The sequence below is a fragment of the Crinia signifera genome, chromosome 3 (genome assembly GCF_055691185.1).
Source record: "Crinia signifera chromosome 3, ASM5569118v1, whole genome shotgun sequence".
Taxonomy (NCBI): Eukaryota; Metazoa; Chordata; class Amphibia; order Anura; family Myobatrachidae; genus Crinia; species Crinia signifera.
Genome location: NC_139219.1, coordinates 15,682,320 through 15,694,813, shown reverse-complemented (window position 1 = coordinate 15,694,813; position 12,494 = coordinate 15,682,320). Strand labels below are relative to the sequence as shown.

General features: G+C 46.8%; 1 protein-coding gene across 5 annotated transcripts in view; it reads left to right on the top strand.

The window, feature by feature from the left end:
* The window catches only part of DLK2 (delta like non-canonical Notch ligand 2), a 48,583-nt gene that overhangs the window by 24,217 nt on the left and 11,872 nt on the right, over positions 1-12,494 (top strand). For all 5 annotated transcript variants that reach the window (XM_083175364.1, XM_083175359.1, XM_083175363.1 and 2 more), the window contains one exon: positions 10,785-10,937. The gene's annotated coding sequence lies outside the window, so the exon portion shown is untranslated. The remainder of the gene's footprint in view (positions 1-10,784; positions 10,938-12,494) is intronic.

Sequence of the window (12,494 nt, the reverse complement as noted above, 5' to 3'; positions counted from 1 at the left end):
CTGCACATACTTTTTGTACTAGCTAAACATCGTATCGGATCGCATTGCATGCACTAGGCATGCACTAGGCATGCGATCCGATACGATGCATGCTAATTAAGACCCAAACGGATCCGTTTAACGGACCGTGTATGGGCACCATTAGTTTGATGGTAGTTCGGGGGTAATTCAGCAGTGATCGTAATCGCGCTGGGAAGCGACGGTGCGGTTCTGTGCATGCATATGGATGATTATACGCATATGTAGGGCCGTTGTGCGAATGCCTTCGGCGACTATGACAGTCGCCGGCGCATTCGCACCCATAGGCGAGGGAGGCCGTAGCAGGTTTATAGATGTCCCAATGAAAATGCTGGTTGTTTCCCTAGGTACACAGGCGGGCAGATGTCTACAGGGGTCAGGCTGCTTACGTCGGCGGACCCCTCTTTAGCGGAATCCGTTTAGACTGACTTTTATTTCCAATGGGGAGAGATATTATTCGATGGTCATCCACCATCGATTGATTTCTCTCCTCTTCGGCTGCACGCGAGGGGATTGTTTGCATACAGGGTATGGATCATTACGTCACCAGCATTATGGTCGACACTGATAAATCGTAAAAATTAACACTATTAGGTTGACATGCATTTAGGTCAACATGAGTTAAGGTCAACATGCAGGAATGTTGACATGACTTTAGGTCGACAGGTTCATTAGGTTGACATGGGTAAGGTCGACAGGCTCATTAGGTCGACATGGGTACGGTCGACAGGCTCATTAGGTCGACATGGGTACGGTCGACATTGAAAAAGTCGACTTTTTTTTTTTGTTTGTTAAATAACACAGTTAACATAAACAGTAAATCATGGCACCATGTCCCCTTGCTTCGGGCACACGATTTTATTCTCCCACCATGCCCTAGGGGATGGTAGGGCATGAAATACCACCTGTCGGCACATGTCGGCTCAAAAAAAACAGTAAAAAGCCCCATGTCCACCTAATGACCCTGTCGACCTTACCCATGTTGACCCAATGACCCTGTTGACCTAATGACCCTGTCAACTTGAAGTCATGTTGATCTTCCTGCATGTCAACCTTAAGTCATGTCGACCTAAATGCATGTCGACCTAATGCTTGTTGACCATCATTCTGGTGACCCAATGACCGTATCCCCCCACGCATGGTACCAAGGAGATCCCGCACGTTGGGGCTGGGCGATGACCACTGCTTAGCGTACTGAATCAGGCCCTTTATTTCAGTCCACTTCATCACTTTCCAAGGCTTAGCACATCTCCCCCATAGACTGGAAGCTCAGCTGGGGCAGGCTCTGATGTGAATGACTACCGCTCTCTGTAAACCGCTCTGGCATATATAACTGTCCTAGAAGCAGAACGCGATACAGACGTCATCCAGCGCGAAGCAGATATCATGTCCCCGTGAGTCTGTCTCCTGCCATCACTGTGTCAGCCTGTCTCTGTAACTCTATAAGCCGGTCTGTCTCAATCATCTTGTGTGCCTTGGTCGCTGTGTGAGTCAGTCTGTATCTGTCCGCCGCTGTGGCACCTACTAGCCCACTGTCGTTTCTCCTCTGTCATCCCGTGTCTGTCCCTGTCTCCTCTTGTGAAGCCTACTGCCCCCCCCCCCCCCCCCCCCCGGTAATCAGGCCTGGCACTCTGTCATCATATTATTGCCATCTGCTGTCAGCAGTCACTGACACACATGGCCTTCCCCGGCATCTGACCTGGGCTGACATTATGTATCATTACAGTGTCCAGGTATGTGTTGTATGGGAATCCCGGATGGCAGTGTAGGGGGGGGGGAGTCGGAGAATCCTAAAAATACCTGGTGACCAGGATGTGCTGACAGATGTTGGCCAGAAGGTCAGATACCAGCTCCCATCATTTGTCAGGTGTACTCACAGTGAGGACGGATAGCTCAGATCAAGAGCTGGTATGAGTTTATTAAACAACAGGGAATGTACTTGCAGGCTCTGAGGGTAATGGGTTTTTCTGTGCAGCGTCGGGTCGTAAACCCCGGCGCTTCCGATCGTGGAGTTTTTTTTTACTTATTCCATTAAACGGCGTCCTTCTTACAAAACTGAGCAAAGAGGACGCACAAGCAGCTTCTGCTGACTAAAGGATACGCGGCATGCCTGTGTTCTGTGTGTGACTGCGGCTGTACATGCATACGAAATGCTATGTTATCGTGTTTTCCAGCAAAACATGGTAACTTTCCATTTCTTTAACAGAAAAGGTTGCAAATTAAGACGCCTGGTGCTACAAAGTCACGTGGTGCTCACAGCGCAACTTGTACCACATGGAGGATAGATTTTGGTGAACACTTCTGTATATATGTCTTATGGCCCCTATATACTATGTGACTTCTCCCCGCAGAGACGTTGCATCCAGCCCCCCTTGAGCTGCCCAGGAGGGATCGCATGCAATCCCTGTTTCCTTCTGCCAAGAGGGGGCCCCATTCGGAGATCTTATGTACTGTGCATTGGATCAGATGTCACACACATGCTATTTGGGCCGATTTCATCCGATATATCCTCCCAATCTGCCGGAACCGGGTGAAATTCTGTCCAAATCGCATAGTGTATGGTGGCCTTAATTCTAAGGGCCTGTAAATACCTATGGGGCAGATGTATTAAGCCTTAACAAGAGATAAATACAAGGATGATAAAGAGAGAAAACATCCAGCCAATCACCTGCTAACTGCCATGTTACAGCCTGTGTTTGAAAAGTCAGTAAGGAGCTGATTGGCTGGACGTTTATCTCTCCTTATCACCCTTGCATTTATCTCTTGGGTCGGGGGGAGAGAGAGTTGCTCACCTCCATCCTGGTCCCTCCTGCCGCTCTCCAGTGGACGGCGCCCCAGGCAGATGCCTAAAGCTGCCTAGTGGTGGCGCCGTCCCTGGCTAAAAGATGTCATAACAGAAAGTGAAAGCAATTTTTGCAGGGACACTGGTCTATTTCAAACTCACTGGGTATGGAGAGAGGGATCTCTCTGTGAAACCAGATATTGGAGGTAGGAGCAGATAGGAACTGGGGGTGGGGTGGAGAGTTTGTGGGCCCAAAAAGTGTCCGAGCTCAAAGTCAACGTAAAAACTGTCACAGCTCAAAGTGAAAGAACATTCCAGAAGGCGTCATTTTGACGGGCTTTTAACTGTGACGGATATATAACTGAATAAATAACCATAACTTATTCCAGCTCGCTTCAGATAGCTCATCGTCATCATCATCATCATCACAGCCAGTGAACGGCGTCACTGCTCCAAGACCCCCAAAGCCAGTCAGTAGGAGCAAGTTCAGCCAAATAATGTATTACTAGATTGTTTTTACTAAATAATTGATAAAAAAAAAAAAACATAAAATATATTTACAACAGTGAATAACGATGTGACGGCTTATCTGATTTACTGAAAGTCTTACTGAAGTCGCACAATCCCTGACAGGCCGCAAGCGATAGGATCAGAGCGATAGTATCACAGGTATGTGGCATCAGGGCCTACAAGCGAGTATCACCAGAGGGAGAGCGTGGGCGGCCACCCAACATGTTTCATAGCATAGACTTCGTGGGGGGCGGATGCCCATCCCTGACTATTTCCTGATATTACGAGCACTAATGCTAATTACTTCATGCACCTGGGAAAAACATGGAGGCCAGGAAATACACACCACCCGTATTGATTCATAGGATTATATCACAAAGTTCAAAGTTCACACAACATGGCTGCTGGAAATGAGCCCATACACTATATACAAAACAAGAATGTATCATTCACAAATACAGAATATATCACATAACATAAAAAAGTACAATGATTCATTGCAGACAATGTTGTTATATATATATATATATACTAGGTGATTCATCGCGCCCTACGGGCGCTCTTCACACCGTTGTAAGGGGCTGCGCCCCCCCTTAATTTGTGAACATTTGTATATGAGAAATATGGTTAGAATTGTATGAAAGATGCCTGTATTGCAACTTGAGTTATATGTGAAATGTGTTAAATAGAGAGCATATGATGTGGAAGGGGGTGTGTATTGTTTTGTTTAATTAAAAAGCGGTTACAGAGTAAGATGTACATTGATAGTGTGGATGGTACAGTGACATTTGTGGGTGTGGGGGGGGGGGCTGTGTGTGCATGTTGTTTAGGTGTGTGTGTGCAATAGTATAGTAGGGTGTTTCTGAGTCAGTGGCTCCCCACTGGCGGAGGTCACGACACAGGAAAACAGGAGGCTGGGTAGTGATAGGGGTGTGTGGGCATAAGGGGGACTAAAGAGGAGGGTGGGAGATACTGTGCAGCTTCTGCCAGTGAGTGAGGGTCCAGCGTGGCAGTACAGGAGTACAGGATGGTGGCCCTTAGTCAGTGTCTCCTCCTACTGGGTGGGAGTTCGGGTGCATGAGAGCAGGAGGCTGGGCTATGAGGCATGATAGGGGCATGTGGGCAAAACAGCGTCAGCAACTCCCCAGTGGTGGAAGTTACGGTTCAGGAGAGCAGGAAGCTGGGTAGTGATAGGGGTGTGTGAGTATACGGGGGACTAAAGAGGGGCTTAGGGGTGCCGTGAATTGCGGGAGGGGCGCGGGGGGTGCCGTAAATCAAGGGAGGGGGGGCGCATGTGTCGGCGAATCGCGGGAGAGGGCGGGGGTACGCAAAGCGTGGGAGGGGGCGTGAATTGCGCGAGGGGGGGTTGCGAATCGCGGGAGGGGGGGTGCGCGGGGGGTCCGTGAATTGCGGGAGGGGGGGGGGGGCACGGGGCGTGATGAATCACCTAGTTGGTTATATATTCTTGTAGAAGGATGGTAGGATGTTGCTGTCATTCAGAATGCACTTACATAAACAGTAATAGTAGCAGTAAAAGGTCTGACTTAAAACACCTACAGTAAAACAGAACAGGTGTTATATATTATACAAAGAATTGGTTGATGATGTGTAGGTTGACGTGCACATAGTTCATAGTTGTCACTGGAAAAAAATTGCTACAAAAAAAAATCAACACAGAAAGTTCAACACATGTAAATGTTGACATAAGTGTGGCACTTCATGTCGACACATGAGAATGAATATGAAAACATTCAAAAAAAGAAAAATAAATCTTCAAAAACTCATGTCAACCTTTTTCATTGTCGACCATAGCCGTGCCAGTGTTTTGCATGTGCCATTTAATCCTGGGGTTGCCGTGAATCGCGCGCGGGGGGTGGGGGGGGGGAGGAGGTGAGGGGTGTCCGCGAATCACGGGAGGAGGGGTCGTGGGTGGATGCCGTGAATTGCGGGAGGGGGGTCGCGGGGGGGGGGGGGTGTGGGTTGCCGCAATGACAGGAGGGGGGGTCAGGGGTTGGGAATCGCGGTAGGGGGGGTCGTGTGGGGGCACCGTGAACCGCGGGAGGGGGGGCCCGGGGGTTGGCGCGAATCGTAGGAGGGGGGGTCGCGGGGTGGGGGAGGGGGGGTGTCATGGGGGGGAGTGTCATGGGGTGGGGCCGCGAATCGCGGGAGTCACCGGGGGTGCCGCGAATTGCGGGGGGTGTGCTGCAAATCGCGGGAGGGGGGTCGCGGGGGGTGCCGCGAATCGCCACAAGAAAAAATCAACACAGAAAGGTCAAAACATGTAAATGTTGACATAAGTGTGGCACTTCATTGGTGTCCATGTCGACACATGAGAATGAATATGAAAACATTGAAAAAGTGAAAAATAAATCTTGTCAACCTTTTTCATTGTCAACCATAGACATGTCAGTGTTTTGCATGTGCCATTTAATCGTGGGGATGCCGTGAATGGGGGGGGGGGGGGGGAGTGAATGGCCTTCTAGCTCTGCATTATTGGCCTTCTAGCTCTTTTCGCTGAGGATATATTGCAAGGCATATGGTATACATGTCAACATGACCCTCTCCAGGAGGGACACATTGCTCTGTTTCTGGACTTTCTTCTTAATTTATGGATTACCATCACCTGTGCTTAAACCCCTTTCTTATCAATTACCCTGTTTAAAACAGGTGATGACAATCATAAATTAAGATGGAAGTCCACAAACAGAGCATTATGTCCCTCTGGAGAGGGTCATGTTGGGAGGTATGGAGGTGTGGGGCGCTCACCTGGTGTGTCTTGTGAGTAGCTGTGTCTTTGCTGTGTAACATGGAGAGGCAGAGGGTGTCTGGCACTGTCTGTGGGCTCACTGGGCTGGTTCTCTGTCATGTGAGTCAGTCATGTGAGTCAGAGGCTCCACCCAGCGTTATAGCTCCAGACACACTTTGAGTGACAGATGTAGCCAAATATAAGATATAGATAGATATATATATATATATATATATATATATATATATATATGAACCAAAAAGTGTCCGGCACTCCGCTCTTAGAAACCAACTGCTCCAGTGCTCATCCTGGTGATAGGTAGATATGCGCAGAAATGGATGTCACTCGGAATTTCAAATGAATAAACAGACAATCGTCTTATGAGCCAACGTTTCAGGACCAATGTCCTTTTTATCAAGACCTGTCTTGATAAAAAGGACATTGGTCCTGAAACGTTGGCTCATAAGACGATTGTCTGTTTATTCATTTGAAATTCCGAGTGACATCCATTTCTGCGCATATCTATATATATATATCTATATATCTATATATATAGATATATATATATCAATCATAGAAGCCTAATGGGGCATACACACAGTGCCATATGAACTACAGATATGAAATGTATAGTCCATATCGGTAGAAAACACCATAAATAGACTGTGTACAATCTACAATACAGCTATAATCAACATTGTATATAGCCCAAATCTTATTTAGATAGTCAAAATCAAACAGTGTGTATAGTCAATATCGGTGGTTTTGGCCCCCAGGGAGTTCAATGGAAATCGTCCATAGTCAAAATCGTCCATTGCCAAAATGGCACCTTTCATATGAACCTCTAAGCCAAATGTTTCTTCCCTGATTCTGGGATAGTAAGTCAATGTAATAAATTGTGCTTATACTGTATGTATGTGTTCATTGGGTCCCGTTATCTGGTGCTGTTCTGGGATGTTGATATCATTTATGATTGCTAGCCAACCAGCTCTGATTTTACCTATTACATTGTAAGTTCTGAGTTAGTTTGTGTTCCCAGACTGCGGTCTGAAGTGTGAATTAGGGTAGGGTCTGTCTGCAGAAAGCTGGGCGTTCTAATGTTGTTCCTGCACATGGGAGGTGTACGTGAACAGAGGAGTCTACAGATCTAGGAGCTAGTACATAGAGACAAAAGCCCCAATACCACTAGGCCATATTGTTCACAATATGGCCTAGTGTGTACACTCCATATGGAGGCTCCCACACGTCATTAGATTCCTTGTTAAAGATGGCTGCAGCATGACCGTCGCTCCTTACATCGCTGGCATCGGTCACTGCCCTCGCCGATATTTGTGTCGGTGGGAAGTGTGTAGGGGCTAAATAGCCGGGCTGGGTCCAACACACTGAGTAGTTCTGGAACTGGTCTGGGACTAGTAATGCATATCTTTATAACCGGACAGAAATGCATATCTCTAGAAGCGGTCTGGGACTGGTATTACGTATCCCTGCAACTTAGTTACCTCCTCAATGAGTAGTTCTGGAACCAGGCTGGGACTGGTAATGCATATCTCTAGAAGCGGTCTGGGACTGGTATTACGTATCCCTGCAACTGAGTTAGAACCTCAATGAGTAGTTCTGGAACCGGTCTGGGACTGGTAACGCATATCTCTAGAAGCGGTCTGGGACTGGTATTATGTATCTCTGCAACTGAGTTACATCCTCAATGAGTAGTTCTGGAACCGGTCTGGGACTTGTAATGCATATCTTTGTAACCGGACAGAAATGCATATCTCTAGAAGCGGTCTGGGACTGGTATTATGTATCCCTGCAACTGAGTTAGAAGTGCCTCAATGAGTAGTTCTGGAACCGGGCTGGGACGTAATGCATATCTCTAGAAGCGGTCTGGGACTGGTATTACATATCCCTGCAACTGAGTTAGAACCTCAATGAGTAGTTCTGGAACTGGTCTGGGACTGGTAACGCATATCTCTAGAAGCGGTCTGGGACTTGTATTACGTATCCCTGCAACTGAGTTAGAACCTCAATGAGTAGTTCTGGAACCGGTCTGGGACTGGTAACGCATATCTCTCGAAGCGGTCTGGGACTGGTATTATGTATCTCTGCAACTGAGTTACATCCTCAATGAGTAGTTCTGGAACCGGTCTGGGACTTGTAATGCATATCTTTGTAACCGGACAGAAATGCATATCTCTAGAAGCGGTCTGGGACTGGTATTACGTATCCCTGCAACTGAGTTAGAAGTGCCTCAACGAGTAGTTCTGGAACCGGGCTGGGACGTAATGCATATCTCTAGAAGCGGTCTGGGACTGGTATTACATGTCCCTGCAACTGAGTTAGAACCTCAATGAGTAGTTCTGGAACCGGTCTGGGACTGGTAACGCATATCTCTAGAAGCGGTCTGGGACTGGTATTACGTATCCCTGCAACTGAGTTAGAACCTCAATGAGTAGTTCTGGAACCGGTCTGGGACTTGTAATGCATATCTTTGTAACCGGACAGAAATGCATATCTCTAGATGCGGTCTGGGACTGGTATTACGTATCCCTGCAACTGAGTTAGAACCTCAATGAGTAGTTCTGGAACCGGTCTGGGACTGGTAATGCATATCTCTAGAAGCGGTCTGGGACTGGTATTACGTATCTCTGCAACTCAGTTAGAACCTCAATGAGTAGTTCTGGAACCGGGCTGGGACTGGTAATGCATATCTACAGAAGCAGTCTGGGACTGGTATTATGTATCTCTGCAACTGAGTTACATCCTCAATGAGTAGTTCTGGACCCGGGCTGGGACTAGGGTTACCACCTAGGACCTTTAATTCCGGACACATGTTAATTACACAGGTTCTGTGGCAGTTTAAAATCATGTGAAGTGGAGTCTTGAAGTCAGCCAGCCACAGAACCTGTGTAATTAATATGTGTCCGGAATTAAATGGACTAGGTGGTAACCCTAGCTGGGACTGGTAATGCATATCTCTAGAACCGGGCTGGGACTGGTAACGCATATCTCTAGAAGCGGTCTGGGACTGGTATTATTTATCTCTGCAACTCAGTTAGAACCTCAATGAGTAGTTCTGGAACCGGGCTGGGACTGGTAATGCATATCTACAGAAGCGGTCTGGGACTGGTATTTCGTATCCCTGCAACTGAGTTAGAACCTCAATGAGTAGTTCTGGAACCGGTCTGGGACTGGTAATGCATATCTATAGAACCATGCTGTTGCCAGAAATACGTATTTCTAGAAACGGTCTGGAACCGGTACCACTTATCATTGACACTGGGCTGGGACTGGCGGTAGTACCGCTTATCATTGACACTGGGCTGGGACTGGCGGTAGTACCGCTTATCATTGACACTGGGCTGGGACCAGTAAAATGCTGCTCGACTAGAGCTGACTTAGAAGAAAAATTCTCAAACGTCTAAATGTACTGATAGCTCAGCAGGAACTGTATTTACTGACCGGACTGGAACAGGTGGACTTGCTGACTGGACCGGAACCATTGATACTGGAAACCAGACTGAACGCACATCACAGGAGTGTTGCGAGTCACAGGGACCTGGCCTCATAACATGCCCATAATGCCCAAACAGAGCCAGATTATCAGAAAGGTCGGCCTGTCCCTTCAGGCTGTGGGTCCTTCTGGCAATTGCAAGAATTCTCAGATAGACAGTCCAGCCATGCCAGTCCCAACAGATATTATGTGCATGCATGAGTCGATTCACTTCTACACAGTGAACCTTAATTCCCGCGCCTTGGCTTTCTGTGCCATTATACAATAAAAAATATAAGTTAAAAAATAATTCAAACTTTATTAACCTAACAAAATAAACTTTAAACATTAAAAAGATATTAGAACCAGAAAGTATTCAGTAGAATTCTTTAGTTATTCCTGAGCGCAGCGGTACAAGTACAGCAAATCTTTCTGCTGGCCAGGTTACAACAGTGGACATAGGATGTCGGAAAAGCTGTGGGGATTAATAACTGTTCACCCTTTAATACAAGGGCCCCATAATCTCATGACTGGCGCTAGCTATAGTAACTGCCAGCCATGCTGCTGGGCCCCAGGCATTCCTGAACCGTAGAGTGGAGTTCTCCAACCATTTTTCTTTATTATTATTTTTATTATTAGTTACTTATAGCGCCAGCATATTCCTTTGCACTTTACAATTGAGGACAAAACAGCACCTAACTGCCATGTTACAGGCTATGGGACAGTTATATAAAACTTCAAAGAGTTATAAATTCTAGAGTGATAAACAACCAGCAAATCAGCTCCTAACAGCCATGTAACAGACTGGGTTTGGGAAATGGCATTTAGGAGCTGGTTGGCTGGTTGTTTCTCTCTGTCCAATTTATCACATTTTTAAGCTTGATACTTCTGGCCCCGTGTTTGAAAAATGACAGCGAGGAGCTGGTTGTCTAGTTCTTTTATCTTCATCGCTCTGCAAGGCTTAGTATGTAACCCCCCCTTAGGGCGGGATGTACTTTGCATTGCATTTTTGGACATCCCACCATTTATGGGATAAATACCAGCGTTAATATTTCACTTGTGCGGTAATTGGACTCGTAAGTCTGGTGCTAATGACTGTCGGAACCCCATACCACACCCATAACGAAGGTCAGCAAGCAATGTAATAATATAACATTCTGATTGCACTTGTAGAATTGAATGATACATTCCGCGATTGCTCCACACAGCAGTGACTTACCTCTTGTTTCCCCTCTCTGCAGGTAGAAGATTAATCTCTCCCGGTACACAGATCTGGGATGTCCCAATATTTGGTGCAATAATACTCGGCAGTGCCCGCATCCCACAAGATGGGACCCGCTTTCCTCTCCTCACCATAAGCAGCAGGACAGTCAGACTGTGTCCTTCCACTGGAGGTAGGAAGATCACTGGCGGCCACTCTGGTCTTTATTGGGAAGGACCCATTGGGCGTGATTCTCAGCTGGAAGTAAAGCAACAACAACTGTGTTGTTGTTGTTTTTTTTTTTGGGGGGGGGGGGGGCTGTGAATTTAGTCTGTGTGGAAAAGAATGACAATTTGTAGTTTCAGGGGAATGTAATATGTTATGCAGTGGGAACCCAAAGATTACAAGATTGACGCTTTTGCAATAAAGTAAAGGTGGAGTGATTAGTGGTGGCTGAGTGAGAGTGGAATGATTAGTGTGTGGCTGTAGTGAGAGTGGAATGATTATTGTGTGCTGTAGGTGAGTGGAATGGATTAGTTAGTGTGTGGCTGTAGTGAGAGTGGAATGATAGTGTGTGGCTGTAGTGAGAGTGAAGTGATTAGTGTGTGGCTGTAGTGAGAGTGGAGTAATTAGTGTGTGCTGTAGTGAGAGTGGAATGATTAGTGTGTGGCTGTAGTGAAAATGGAGTGATTTAGTGTGTGGCTGTAGTGAGAGTGGAGTAATTAGTTTGTGGCTGTAGTGAGAGTGAAATGATTAGTGTGTGGCTGTAGTGAGAGTGGAGTAATAAGTGTGTGGCTGTAGTGAGAGTGGAATGATTAGTGTGTGGCTGTAGTGAGAGTGGAGTGATTAGTGTGTGGCTGTAGTGAGAGTGGAGTGATTAGAGTGTGGTTGTAGTGAGAGTGGAGTGATTAGTGTGTGGCTGTAGTGAGAGTGAATGATTAATCGTGTGGTGTAGTGAGAGTGAGTGATTAGAGTGTGGTTGTAGTGAGAGTGGAGTGATTAGTGTGTGGCTGTAGTGAGAGTGGAATGATTAATGTGGTGGCTGAAGTGAGAGTGAAGTGATTAGTGTGTGGCTGTAGTGAGAGTGGAGTAGATTAGTGTGTGGCTGTAGTGAGAGTGGAGTGATTAGTGTGTGGCTGTAGTGAGAGTGGAGTGATTAGTGTGTGGCTGTAGTGAGAGTGAAGTGATTAGTGTGTGGCGAAGGAGTGGAGTGATTAGTGTGTGGCTGTAGTGAGAATGGAGTGATTAGTGTGTGGCTGTAGTGAGAGTGGAGTGATTAGTGTGGCTATAGTAGAGTGAGGATAGTGTGTGGCTGTAGTGAGAGTGGAATGATTAATGTGTTGGCTGTAGTGAGAGTGAAGTGATAGTGTGTGGCTGTAGTGAGAGTGAAGTGATTAGTGTGTGGCTGTAGTGAGAGCGGAGTGATTAGTGTGTGGCTGTAGTGAGAATGGAGTGATTAGTGTGTGGCTGTAGTGAGAGTGAAGTGATTAGTGTGTGGCTGTAGTGAGAGTGGGAGTGATTAGTGTGTGGCTGTAGTGAGAATGGAGTGATTAGTGTGTGGCTGTAGTGAGAGTGGAGTGATTAGTGTGTGGCTGTAGGAGAGTGGAGTGATTAGTGTGTGGCTGTAGTGAGAGTGGAGGGATTAGTGTGTGGCTGTAGTGAGAGTGGAGGGATTAGTGTGTGGCTGTAGTGAGAGTGGAGTGATTAGTGTGTGGCTGTAGTGAGAGTGGAGGGATTAGTGTGTGGCTGT